Here is a 14,160-nt window from a genome sequence, read left to right on the forward strand (position 1 = left end):
TTTTTTTGTGCTTTTTTAGTTTTGTAATACTCTGTAATCTATTCTTGTGAGTAATAAAGTTATTTTCTCTCAAATTTGTGTGTACCAACGTCCAGTTGCACAAGAGAGACACATATGTCCTCTGGAAAAAGTTGGAGGACATGTACCAGGCCAAGACTGCTCGGAATAAAGCCCTGTTGATGAGGTGTTTAGTCAACATGAAGCTTAAAAGTGGAACTTCAGTTGCCGAGCATACCAGTGAGTTCCAGAGCTTGGTCAACCAGCTATCGTCTGTAGAGATGCCTCTTGGCGATGAAGTTCAGGCACTACTGCTACTTAGTTCTCTTCCTGATAGTTGGGAGACGCTGGTAGTAACACTCAGCAACTCAGCCCCGAATGGAAAACTTACCATGTCAATGGTCAAGGTTGCCTTATTCAGTGAAGAGGCAAGGAGAAAGGACATGGGCACAGATCAGACCCATACCTTTGTCACAGAGAATCGGGGAAGACAATAAATAAGTAGCAAAAATAAATGGAGAGGCAGAAGTAAGAGCAGGGGCAGGTCCTCTGATAGCAGAAAATCAATATATAAATGCTATCATTGTGGATTAGAGGGACATATGAAGAAGAACTGCTACCGATTGAAAGAAGAACAAGGTCAGAGCAGTTCACAATCGAAGAATAATGGTGGAGATACATTAGTTACTGTCACTGTTGATGTAGCTTATTGTTCAACCCATGATGAGACATGTCTTCACGTCTCACGTGAAGACACAGAATGGGTGGTAGATACTGCAGCATCCTACCACGTGACTCCATACAAGGAATACTACACAACATACAAAGCTGGTGACTTTGGAGCTGTGAAAATGGGAAATTCCAGTTCCGCTGAGATTGTCGGAATTGGAGATGTCACAATAAAGACAAGTTCCGGGAGCACAATCACTCTGAAGGATGTCCGGCATGTGCCAGATCTTCGACTGAATCTACTTTCTGGAGTAGCTCTTGACAAACAGGGCTATGATAGTCATTTCAGTAGAGGCACATGGAAATTGTCAAGAGGCTCTATGATAGTCGCTCGAGGACACATTTGTGGCACACTATACAAAACTCATGTGAAGATCTGTACAAACGGCCTTAATGTTGCAGAAAAAGAGGCGTTACAAAATTTATGTCACCAGAGACTCGGTCACATGAGTGAAAAAGGGTTGTCTACCCTAATAAAGAAGGAGCTTATCAATGTAGACAAGGACACTGCACTAAATCCTTGCAATCATTGTCTGTTTGGTAAGCAGCATAGAGTCTCGTTTAATTCCTCTTCAACGAGAAGATCAGAGTTACTCGGTCTGGTGCACTCTGATGTTTGCAGTCCCTTAGGGGTTGAATCAATTGGCGGAAATCGATACTTTCTAACGTTTATCGATGATGCTTCTCAAAAGGTGTGGGTATATTTCTTGTGGACGAAGGACCAGGTTTTCGATTACTTCAAACAGTTCCATGTCATGGTAGAATGTGAGACAGGAAAGAAGTTAAAGTGTCTTCGATCTGACAACGACGGTGAATACTCTTCCAGGCAGTTCGATGCCTATTGCAGATTATATGGCATCCGACATGAGAAGACAGTTCCACGTACCCCTCAACACAATGGTATAGCAGAAAGAATGAACCGAACAATCATGGAATGTTTTCGGAGCATGCTCAGTATGGCTAAGCTGCCAAAGCCATTCTGGGGAGAAGCAGTCAGATCCGCATGTTACTTGATCAACCGATCTCCATCAGTACCATTAGATTTTGAAGTTACAGAGAAACTTTGGTCTGGAAAGGACCCATCATACTCTCACTTAAGAGTATTTGGATGTTTGGCGTACGCACATGTATCCAAAGAGCTCAGACAGAAGCTGGATGCAAGGACCACTCCATGCATATTCATAGGCTATGGAGATGAAGAATTTGGATACAGATTATGGGATCCAAAGGAGAAGAAGGTGATCAGAAGTAGGGAAGTGGTATTCCATGAAAGCCAGACAATAGAAGATATTGAAAAGCCCACAATATCACAGAAGTCAAATGTTGCTCAGGTGCCAGAGGCAACAACAGAATCATTTATGAGAAATGAACATATAGTGCAAGATGAAATACCAGAAGTAGAAGATAATGAGGAAAATGACGGTGCTGAGCAGGGGGAGCCGCAACCCCATCTGCCAGACGTTCCAGGACCATCACAAGGCGAAGATGATGGTGGTTCTCCTCAGTATATTCCAGAAGTTCGTAGTGAAATGTCCCGTTCTTATTGATTAAAAACGTTCCATATTAATTGATTTCGTTGCGAGGTTTTGACCTCTATATGAGACGTTTTTCAAAGACTGCATTCATTTTTAAAACAAACCATAACCTTTATTTCATAAATAAAGGTTTAAAAAGCTTTACGTAGATTATCAAATAATGATAATCTAAAATATCCTGTTTACACACGACCATTACTTAATGGTTTACAATACAAATATGTTACATCGAAATCAGTTTCTTGAATGCAGTTTTTATACAATATCATACAAACATGGACTCCAAATCTTGTCCTTATTTTAGTATGCAACAGCGGAAGCTCTTAGTATTCACCTGAGAATAAACATGCTTTAAACGTCAACAAAAATGTTGGTGAGTTATAGGTTTAACCTATATATATATCAAATCGTAACAATAGACCACAAGATTTCATATTTTAATACACATCCCATACGTAGAGATAAAAATCATTCATACGGTGAACACCTGGTAACCGACATTAACAAGATGCATATATAAGAATATCCCCATCATTCCGGGACACCCTTCGGATATGATATAAATTTCGAAGTACTAAAGCATCCGGTACTTTGGATGGAGTTTGTTAGGCCCAATAGATCTATCTTTAGGATTCGCGTCAATTAGGGTGTCTGTTCCTTAATTCTTAGATTACCAGACTTAATAAAAAGGGGCATATTCGATTTCGATAATTCAACCATAGAATGTAGTTTCACGTACTTGTGTCTATTTTGTAAATCATTTATAAAACCTGCATGTATTCTCATCCCAAAAATATTAGATTTTAAAAGTGGGACTATAACTCACTTTCACAGATTTTTACTTCGTCGGGAAGTAGGACTTGGCCACTGGTTGATTCACGAACCTATAACAATATATACATATATATCAAAGTATGTTTAAAATATATTTACAACACTTTTAATATATTTTGATGTTTTAAGTTTATTAAGTCAGCTGTCCTCGTTAGTAACCTACAACTAGTTGTCCACAGTTAGATGTACAGAAATAAATTGATAAATATTATCTTGAATCAATCCACGACCCAGTGTATACATATCTCAGTATTGATCACAACTCAAACTATATATATTTTGGAATCAACCTCAACCCTGTATAGCTAACTCCAACATTCACATATAGAGTGTCTATGGTTGTTCCAAAATATATATAGATGTGCCGACATGATAGGTCGAAACATTGTATACGTGTCTATGGTATCTCAAGATTACATAATATACAATACAAGTTGATTAAGTTATGGTTGGAATAGATTTGTTACCAATTTTCACGTAGCTAAAATGAGAAAAATTATCCAATCTTGTTTTACCCATAACTTCTTCATTTTAAATCCGTTTTGAGTGAATCAAATTGCTATGGTTTCATATTGAACTCTATTTTATGAATCTAAACAGAAAAGTATAGGTTTATAGTCGGAAAAATAAGTTACAATTCATTTTTGTAAAGGTAGTCATTTCAGTCGAAAGAACGACGTCTAGATGACCATTTTAGAAAACATACTTCCACTTTGAGTTTAACCATAATTTTTGGATATAGTTTCATGTTCATAATAAAAATCATTTTCTCAGAATAACAACTTTTAAATCAAAGTTTATCATAGTTTTTAATTAACTAACCCAAAACAGCCCGCGGTGTTACTACGACGGCGTAAATCCGGTTTTACGGTGTTTTTCGTGTTTCCAGGTTTTAAATCATTAAGTTAGCATATCATATAGATATAGAACATGTGTTTAGTTGATTTTAAAAGTCAAGTTAGAAGGATTAACTTTTATTTGCGAACAAGTTTAGAATTAACTAAACTATGTTCTAGTGATTACAAGTTTAAACCTTCGAATAAGATAGCTTTATATGTATGAATTGAATGATGTTATGAACATCATTACTACCTTAAGTTCCTTGGATAAACCTACTGAAAAAAAGAAAAGTGGATCTAGCTTCAATGGATCCTTGGATGGCTCGAAGTTCTTGAAGCAGAATCATGACACGAAAACAAGTTCAAGTAAGATCATTACTTGAAATAAGATTGTTATAGTTATAGAAATTGAACCAAAGTTTGAATATGATTATTACCTTGTATTAGAATGATAACCTACTGTAAGAAACAAAGATTTCTTGAGGTTGGATGATCACCTTACAAGATTGGAAGTGAGCTAGCAAACTTGAAAGTATTCTTGATTTTATGAAACTAGAACTTTTGGAATTTATGAAGAACACTTAGAACTTGAAGATAGAACTTGAGAGAGATTAATTAGATGAAGAAAATTTAAGAATGAAAGTGTTTGTAGGTGTTTTTGGTCGTTGGTGTATGGATTAGATATAAAGGATATGTAATTTTGTTTTCATGTAAATAAGTCATGAATGATTACTCATATTTTTGTAATTTTATGAGATATTTCATGCTAGTTGCCAAATGATGGTTCCCACATGTGTTAGGTGACTCACATGGGCTGCTAAGAGCTGATCATTGGAGTGTATATACCAATAGTACATACATCTAAAAGCTGTGTATTGTACGAGTACGAATACGGGTGCATACGAGTAGAATTGTTAATGAAACTGAACGAGGATGTAATTGTAAGCATTTTTGTTAAGTAGAAGTATTTTGATAAGTGTCTTGAAGTCTTTAAAAAGTGTATGAATACATATTAAAACACTACATGTATATACATTTTAACTGAGTCGTTAAGTCATCGTTAGTCATTACATGTAAATGTTGTTTTGAAACCTTTAGGTTAACGATCTTGTTGAATGTTGTTAACCCATTGTTTATTATAACAAATGAGATGTTAAATTATTATATTATCATGATATTATGATATATAATATATCTTAGTATGATGTATATACAGTTAAATGTCGTTACAACGATAATCGTTACATATATGTCTCGTTTCGAAATCATTAAGTTAGTAGTCTTATTTTTACATATGTATTTCATTGTTAATACACTTAATAATATATTTACTTATCATTTAACATAATTAACCAAGTGTATCAATATCTTAATATGATTCATATGTACCTAGTAAGACGTTGTTATAACGATAATCGTTATATATATCGTTTTCGAGTTTCTTAAATTAATAGTCTCATTTTTATGTATATAACTCATTGTTAAAATACCTAATGAGATACATACTTATAATAAAAACATGTTAACTATATATATATAACCATATATATGTCATCGTATAGTTTTTACAAGTTTTAACGTTCGTGAATCACCGGTCAACTTGGGTGGTCAATTGTCTATATGAAACATATTTCAATTAATCAAGTCTTAACAAGTTTGATTGCTTAACATGTTGGAAACATTTAATCATGTAAATATCAATCTCAATTAATATATATAAACATGGAAAAGTTTGGGTCACTACAGTACCTACTCGTTAAATAAATTTCGTCCCGAAATTTTAAGCTGTTGAAGGTGTTGACGAATCTTCTGGAAATAGATTCGGGTATTTCTTCTTCATCTGATCTTCACGCTCCCAGGTGAACTCAGGTCCTCTACGAGCAGTCCATCGAACCTTAACAATTGGTATCTTGTTTTGCTTAAGTCTTTTAACCTCACGATCCATTATTTCGACGGGTTCTTCGATGAATTGAAGTTTTTCGTTGATTTGGATTTCATCTAACGGAATAGTGAGATCTTCTTTAGCAAAACATTTCTTCAAATTCGAAACGTGGAAAGTGTTATGTACAGCCGCGAGTTGTTGAGGTAACTCAAGTCGGTAAGCTACTGGTCCGACACGATCAATAATCTTGAATGGTCCAATATACCTTGGATTTAATTTCCCTCATTTACCAAATCGAACAACGCCTTTCCAAGGTGCAACTTTAAGCATGACCATCTCTCCAATTTCAAATTCTATATCTTTTCTTTTAATGTCAGCGTAGCTCTTTTGTCGACTTTGGGCGGTTTTCAACCGTTGTTGAATTTGGATGATCTTCTCGGTAGTTTCTTGTATAATCTCCGGACCCGTAATCTGTCTATCCCCCACTTCACTCCAACAAATCGGAGACCTGCACTTTCTACCATAAAGTGCTTCAAACGGCGCCATCTCAATGCTTGAATGGTAGCTGTTGTTGTAGGAAAATTCTGCTAATGGTAGATGTCGATCCCAACTGTTTCCGAAATCAATAACACATGCTCGTAGCATGTCTTCAAGCGTTTGTATCGTCCTTTCGCTCTGCCCATCAGTTTGTGGATGATAGGCAGTACTCATATCTAGACGAGTTCCTAATGCTTGCTGTAATGTCTGCCAGAATCTTGAAATAAATCTGCCATCCCTATCAGAGATAATAGAGATTGGTATTCCATGTCTGGAGATGACTTCCTTCAAATACAGTCGTGCTAACTTCTCCATCTTGTCATCTTCTCTTATTGGCAAGAAGTGTGCTGATTTGGTGAGACGATCAACTATTACCCAAATAGTATCAAAACCACTTGCAGTCCTTGGCAATTTAGTGATGAAATCCATGGTAATGTTTTCCCATTTCCATTTCGGGATTTCGGGTTGTTGAAGTAGACCTGATGGTTTCTGATGCTCAGCTTTGACCTTAGAACACGTCAAACATTCTCCTACGTATTTAGCAACATCGGCTTTCATACCCGGCCACCAAAAATGTTTCTTGAGATCCTTGTACATCTTCCCCGTTCCAGGATGTATTGAGTATCTGGTTTTATGAGCTTCTCTAAGTACCATTTCTCTCATATCTCCAAATTTTGGTACCCAAATCCTTTCAGCCCTATACCGGGTTCCGTCTTCCCGAATATTAAGATACTTCTCCGATCCTTTGGGTATTTCATCCTTTAAATTTCCCTCTTTTAAAACTCCTTGTTGCGCCTCCTTTATTTGAGTAGTAATGTTATTATGAATTATTATATTCATAGATTTTACTCGAATGGGTTCTCTGTCCTTCCTGCTCAAGGCATCGGCTACCACATTTGCCTTCCCCGGGTGGTAACGAATCTCAAAGTCGTAATCATTCAATATTTCAATCCACCTACGCTGCCTCATATTCAGTTGTTTCTGATTAAATATGTGTTGAAGACTTTTGTGGTCGGTATATATAATACTTTTGACCCCATATAAGTAGTGCCTCCAAGTCTTTAATGCAAAAACAACCGCGCCTAATTCCAAATCATGCGTCGTATAATTTTGTTCGTGAATCTTCAATTGTCTAGATGCATAAGCAATCACCTTCGTTCGTTGCATTAATACACAACCGAGACCTTGCTTTGATGCATCACAATAAATCACAAAATCATCATTCCCTTCAGGCAATGACAATATAGGTGCCGTAGTTAGCTTTTTCTTCAATAACTGAAACGCTTTCTCTTGTTCATCATTCCATTCAAATTTCTTCCCTTTATGCGTTAATGCAGTCAAGGGTTTTGCTATTCTGGAAAAGTCTTGGATGAACCTTCTGTAGTAACCAGCTAGTCCTAAAAACTGGCGTATGTGTTTCGGAGTTTTCGGGGTTTCCCACTTTTCAACAGTTTCTATCTTTGCCGGATCCACCTTAATACCTTCTTTGTTCACTATGTGACCGAGGAATTGAACTTCTTCCAACCAAAATGCACACTTTGAAAACTTAGCGTACAATTCTTCCTTCCTCAATACTTCTAACACCTTTCTCAAATGTTCACCGTGTTCTTGGTCATTCTTTGAGTAAATAAGTATGTCATCAATGAAAACAATGACAAACTTGTCAAGGTATGGTCCACACACTCGGTTCATAAGGTCCATGAACACAGCTGGTGCATTAGTTAAACCAAACGGCATGACCATAAACTCGTAATGACCGTAACGTGTTCTGAAAGCAGTCTTTGGAATATCATCTTCTTTCACCCGCATTTGATGATACCCGGAACGTAAGTCAATCTTTGAATAAACAGACGAGCCTTGTAGTTGATCAAATAAGTCATCGATTCTCGGTAGTGGGTAGCGGTTCTTGATGGTAAGTTTGTTCAACTCTCGGTAGTCGATACACAACCTGAATGTACCATCTTTCTTCTTGACAAACAAAACAGGAGCTCCCCACGGTGATGTGCTTGGTCGAATGAAACCACGCTCTAAAAGTTCTTGTAATTGGCTTTGTAGTTCTTTCATCTCGCTGGGTGCGAGTCTGTAAGGAGCACTAGCTATTGGTGCAGCTCCTGGTACAAGATCTATTTGAAATTCAACGGATCGATGTGGGGGTAATCCCGATAATTCTTTCGGAAATACATCAGGAAATTCTTTTGCGACGGGAACATCATTGATGCTCTTTTCTTCAGTTTGTACTTTCTCGACGTGTGCTAGAACAGCATAGCAACCTTTTCTTATTAGTTTTTGTGCCTTCAAATTACTAATAAGATGTAGCTTTGTGTTGCCCTTTTCTCCGTACACCATTAAGGGTTTTCCTTTTTCTCGTATAATGCGAATTGCATTTTTGTAACAAACGATCTCCGCTTTCACTTCTTTCAACCAGTCCATACCGATTATCACATCAAAACTCCCTAACTCTACTGGTATCAAATCAATCTTAAATGTTTCACTAACCAGTTTAATTTCTCGATTCCGACATATATTATCTGCTGAAATTAATTTACCATTTGCTAATTCGAGTAAAAATTTACTATCCAAAGGCGTCAATGGACAACTTAATTTAGCACAAAAATCTCTACTCATATAGCTTCTATCCGCACCCGAATCAAATAAAACGTAAGCAGATTTATTGTCAATAAGAAACGTACCCGTAACAAGCTCCGGGTCTTCCTGTGCCTCTACCGCATTAATATTGAAAACTCTTCCACGGCCTTGTCCATTCGTGTTCTCCTGGTTCGGGCAATTTCTAATAATGTGGCCTGGTTTTCCACATTTATAACAAACTACATTGGCATAACTTGCTCCGACACTACTTGCTCCGCCATTACTCGTTCCGACACCATTTGTTCCTTTCGTTCTATTAACCCCTGGTCCGTAGACCTCACACTTCGCCGCGTTATGACCATTTCTTTTACACTTGTTGCAAAATTTGGTGCAGAACCCCGAGTGATTCTTTTCACACCTTTGGCACAGCTGCTTCTGATTGTTGTTGTTGTTGCGGTTATTATTGTTGTTGGGATGATTGTTGTAGTTGCTGTTGTTGTTGTTGTTCTTGTTGTTGGGCCGTTTGCTGTAGTTGCGATTGATGTTGCGATTGTTGGGATAATTGTGGCGATTATTGTTGTAATTGCTGTTGTTGTTGTATTGGTGATTCTTATCACCATTTTCCTCCCACTTTCTTTTAACTTGCTTCACATCGGCCTCTTCAGCAGTCTGTTCTTTAATTCTTTCTTCAATCTGGTTCACTAGTTTGTGAGCCATTCTACATGCCTGTTGTATGGAGGCGAGCTCGTGTGAACTTATATCTTCTTGGATTCTTTCCAGTAATCCTTTCACAAACGCGTCGATCTTCTCTTCCTCATCTTCGAATGCTCCCGGACACAATAGGCACAATTCTGTGAATCGTCTTTCGTACGTGGTAATATCAAATCCTTGGGTTCATAACCCTCTAAGTTCTGTCTTGAGCTTATTGACCTCGGTTCTGGGACGGTACTTCTCGTTCATCAAGTGCTTGAATGCTGACCACGGTAGTGCGTAAGCATCATCTTGTCCCACTTGCTCTAGATAGGTATTCCACCATGTTAACGCAGAACCTGTGAAGGTATGCGTAGCGTACTTCACTTTGTCCTCTTCAGTACACTTACTTATGGCAAACACCGATTCGACCTTCTCGGTCCACCATTTCAATCCGATCGGTCCTTCGGTTCCATCAAATTCCAAAGGTTTGCAGGCAGTGAATTCTTTGTAGGTGCATCCTACACAATTTCCTGTACTGCCAGATCCAAGGTTATTGTTGGTATGTAGCGCAGCCTGTACTGCGGCTATGTTTGAAGCTAGAAAAGTACGGAATTCCTCTTCATTCATATTCACGGTGTGTCGAGTAGTCGGTGCCATTTCCTTCAAAATAGTCAAATGGAACAAGTTAATCATACAGAATATTAAGAGTAGTTAATAGTATTTCGTAGCATAATATGAACTCATTTATAAAAGCTTTTTCTTCATATTAGCATTTTATAAGTTTAAATTCGGGTAGTACCTACCCGTTAAGTTCATACTTAGTAGCTAATATACAATTCAACTACTACAATTCTATATGAAAAACTGATTATAATAATATTTCGCGTTCAAACTTTTACACAACATTTTACAAACTTACAATACCGCTTATTTTACATATAGCATGAAATATAGCACACAATAAATTTGATACAAGATGGTTGTGAAGATAATTCTAGCTAGTACACAAGTCGTTCAGCAAAGGCAATAAAGACACGTAATTCATACGTCCAGAAACAAGTCATGCATTCTGGTTTTACTAGGACTACTTCCCATCCTTGGTCTTGTGGAACATAACCGTTATGGCCGTTGATAAGACAGCGTGTTGTAACGTCGTCAAAGGGACGAGGGTTACGTAATGTCCAACAGTCCCGTAACAATCTAAAAACCTCATTTCTTACCCCAATTACCGACTCCGTCACTTGTGGGAACGTTTTGTTTAATAGTTGTAGCCCGATGTTCTTGTTCTCACTTTGGTGAGAAGCGAACATTACTAATCCGTAAGCATAACATGCTTCTTTATGTTGCATGTTAGCCGCTTTTTCTAAATCACGAAGTCCAATATTCGGATATATTGAGTCAAAATAATTTCTTAACCCATTGCGTAAAATAGCATTTGGGTTCTCCGCAATATATGCGTCAAAGTAAACACATCGTAACTTATGGATTTCCCAATGTGATATCCCCCATCTTCCGAACGAAAGCCTTTTATAAACCAAGGCATTCTTGGAACGTTCTTCGAATGTCTTACAAACTGATCTCGCCTTAAATAGTTGTGCCGAAGAATTCTGACCGACTCTAGACAAGATTTCATCAATCATGTCTCCGGGTAGGTCTCTTAAAATATTGGGTTGTCTATCCATTTTGTGTTTTTATACTGTAAAATAGACAAGAGTTAGATTCATAAAAAAAATACTTATTAATACAAGCAATTTTTACATATATCATAAAGCATAAGCACACTATATTACATATATTACACCACACGAATACAACTATCTTATTCCGACTCGCTTGTTTCTTCTTCTTCGGTTTTGATTCGTTTTGCCAAGTTTCTAGGGATATATGATGTTCCCCTAATACGAGCCGTCGTGATCTACATTGGTTTAGAAAAACCTGGTGGTTTAGAGGTTCCCGGGTCATTATTACAACTTAAAGACTTCGGGGGTTGACGATACATATAAAGTTCATCGGGGTTGGAATTAGATTTCTCTATTTTTATTCCCTTTCCCTTATTATTTTCTTTTGCCTTTTTAAATTCAGTTGGGGTAATTTCTATAACATCATCGGAATTCTCGTCGGAATCCGATTCATCGGAGAATTGGTAATCCTCCCAATATTTTGCTTCCTTGGCGGAAACACCATTGACCATAATTAACTTTGGTCGGTTGGTTGAGGATTTTCTTTTACTTAACCGTTTTATTATTTCCCCCACCGGTTCTATTTCTTCATCCGGTTCCGATTCTTCTTCCGGTTCCGATTCTTCTTCCGGTTCCGACTCTTCTTCCGGTTCCTCTTCGGGAACTTGTGAATCAGTCCACAAATCATTCCAATTTACATTTGACTCTTCATTATTATTAGGTGCGTCAATGGGACTTGTTCTAGAGGTAGACATCTATCACATAATATCAAACACGTTAAGAGATTAATATATCACATAATATTCATATGTTAAAAATATATAGTTTCCAACAAAAATGTTAAGCAATCATTTTTAAAGAAAACACGGTCGAAGTCCAGACTCACTAATGCATCCTAACAAACTCGATAAGACACACTAATGCAAATTTTCTGGTTCTCTAAGACCAACGCTCTGATACCAACTGAAATGTCCCGTTCTTATTGATTAAAAACGTTCCATATTAATTGATTTCGTTGCGAGGTTTTGACCTCTATATGAGACGTTTTTCAAAGACTGCATTCATTTTTAAAACAAACCATAACCTTTATTTCATAAATAAAGGTTTAAAAAGCTTTACGTAGATTATCAAATAATGATAATCTAAAATATCCTGTTTACACACGACCATTACTTAATGGTTTACAATACAAATATGTTACATCGAAATCAGTTTCTTGAATGCAGTTTTTATACAATATCATACAAACATGGACTCCAAATCTTGTCCTTATTTTAGTATGCAACAGCGGAAGCTCTTAGTATTCACCTGAGAATAAACATGCTTTAAACGTCAACAAAAATGTTGGTGAGTTATAGGTTTAACCTATATATATCAAATCGTAACAATAGACCACAAGATTTCATATTTTAATACACATCCCATACGTAGAGATAAAAATCATTCATACGGTGAACACCTGGTAACCGACATTAACAAGATGCATATATAAGAATATCCCCATCATTCCGGGACACCCTTCGGATATGATATAAATTTCGAAGTACTAAAGCATCCGGTACTTTGGATGGGGTTTGTTAGGCCCAATAGATCTATCTTTAGGATTCGCGTCAATTAGGGTGTCTGTTCCCTAATTCTTAGATTACCAGACTTAATAAAAAGGGGCATATTCGATTTCGATAATTCAACCATAGAATGTAGTTTCACGTACTTGTGTCTATTTTGTAAATCATTTATAAAACCTGCATGTATTCTCATCCCAAAAATATTAGATTTTAAAAGTGGGACTATAACTCACTTTCACAGATTTTTACTTCGTCGGGAAGTAGGACTTGGCCACTGGTTGATTCACGAACCTATAACAATATATACATATATATCAAAGTATGTTTAAAATATATTTACAACACTTTTAATATATTTTGATGTTTTAAGTTTATTAAGTCAGCTGTCCTCGTTAGTAACCTACAACTAGTTGTCCACAGTTAGATGTACAGAAATAAATTGATAAATATTATCTTGAATCAATCCACGACCCAGTGTATACATATCTCAGTATTGATCACAACTCAAACTATATATATTTTGGAATCAACCTCAACCCTGTATAGCTAACTCCAACATTCACATATAGAGTGTCTATGGTTGTTCCGAAATATATATAGATGTGCCGACATGATAGGTCGAAACATTGTATACGTGTCTATGGTATCTCAAGATTACATAATATACAATACAAGTTGATTAAGTTATGGTTGGAATAGATTTGTTACCAATTTTCACGTAGCTAAAATGAGAAAAATTATCCAATCTTGTTTTACCCATAACTTCTTCATTTTAAATCCGTTTTGAGTGAATCAAATTGCTATGGTTTCATATTGAACTCTATTTTATGAATCTAAACAGAAAAGTATAGGTTTATAGTCGAAAAAATAAGTTACAAGTCATTTTTGTAAAGGTAGTCATTTCAGTCGAAAGAACGACGTCTAGATGACCATTTTAGAAAACATACTTTCACTTTGAGTTTAACCATAATTTTTGGATATAGTTTCATGTTCATAATAAAAATCATTTTCTCAGAATAACAACTTTTAAATCAAAGTTTATCATAGTTTTTAATTAACTAACCCAAAACAGCCCGCGGTGTTACTACGACGGCGTAAATCCGGTTTTACGATGTTTTTCGTGTTTCCAGGTTTTAAATCATTAAGTTAGCATATCATATAGATATAGAACATGTGTTTAGTTGATTTTAAAAGTCAAGTTAGAAGGATTAACTTTTATTTGCGAACAAGTTTAGAATTAACTAAACTATGTTCTAGTGATTACAAGTTTAAACCTTCGAATAA

Source organism: Rutidosis leptorrhynchoides, chromosome 4 (genome assembly GCF_046630445.1).
Source record: "Rutidosis leptorrhynchoides isolate AG116_Rl617_1_P2 chromosome 4, CSIRO_AGI_Rlap_v1, whole genome shotgun sequence".
Classification (NCBI taxonomy): Eukaryota; Viridiplantae; Streptophyta; class Magnoliopsida; order Asterales; family Asteraceae; genus Rutidosis; species Rutidosis leptorrhynchoides.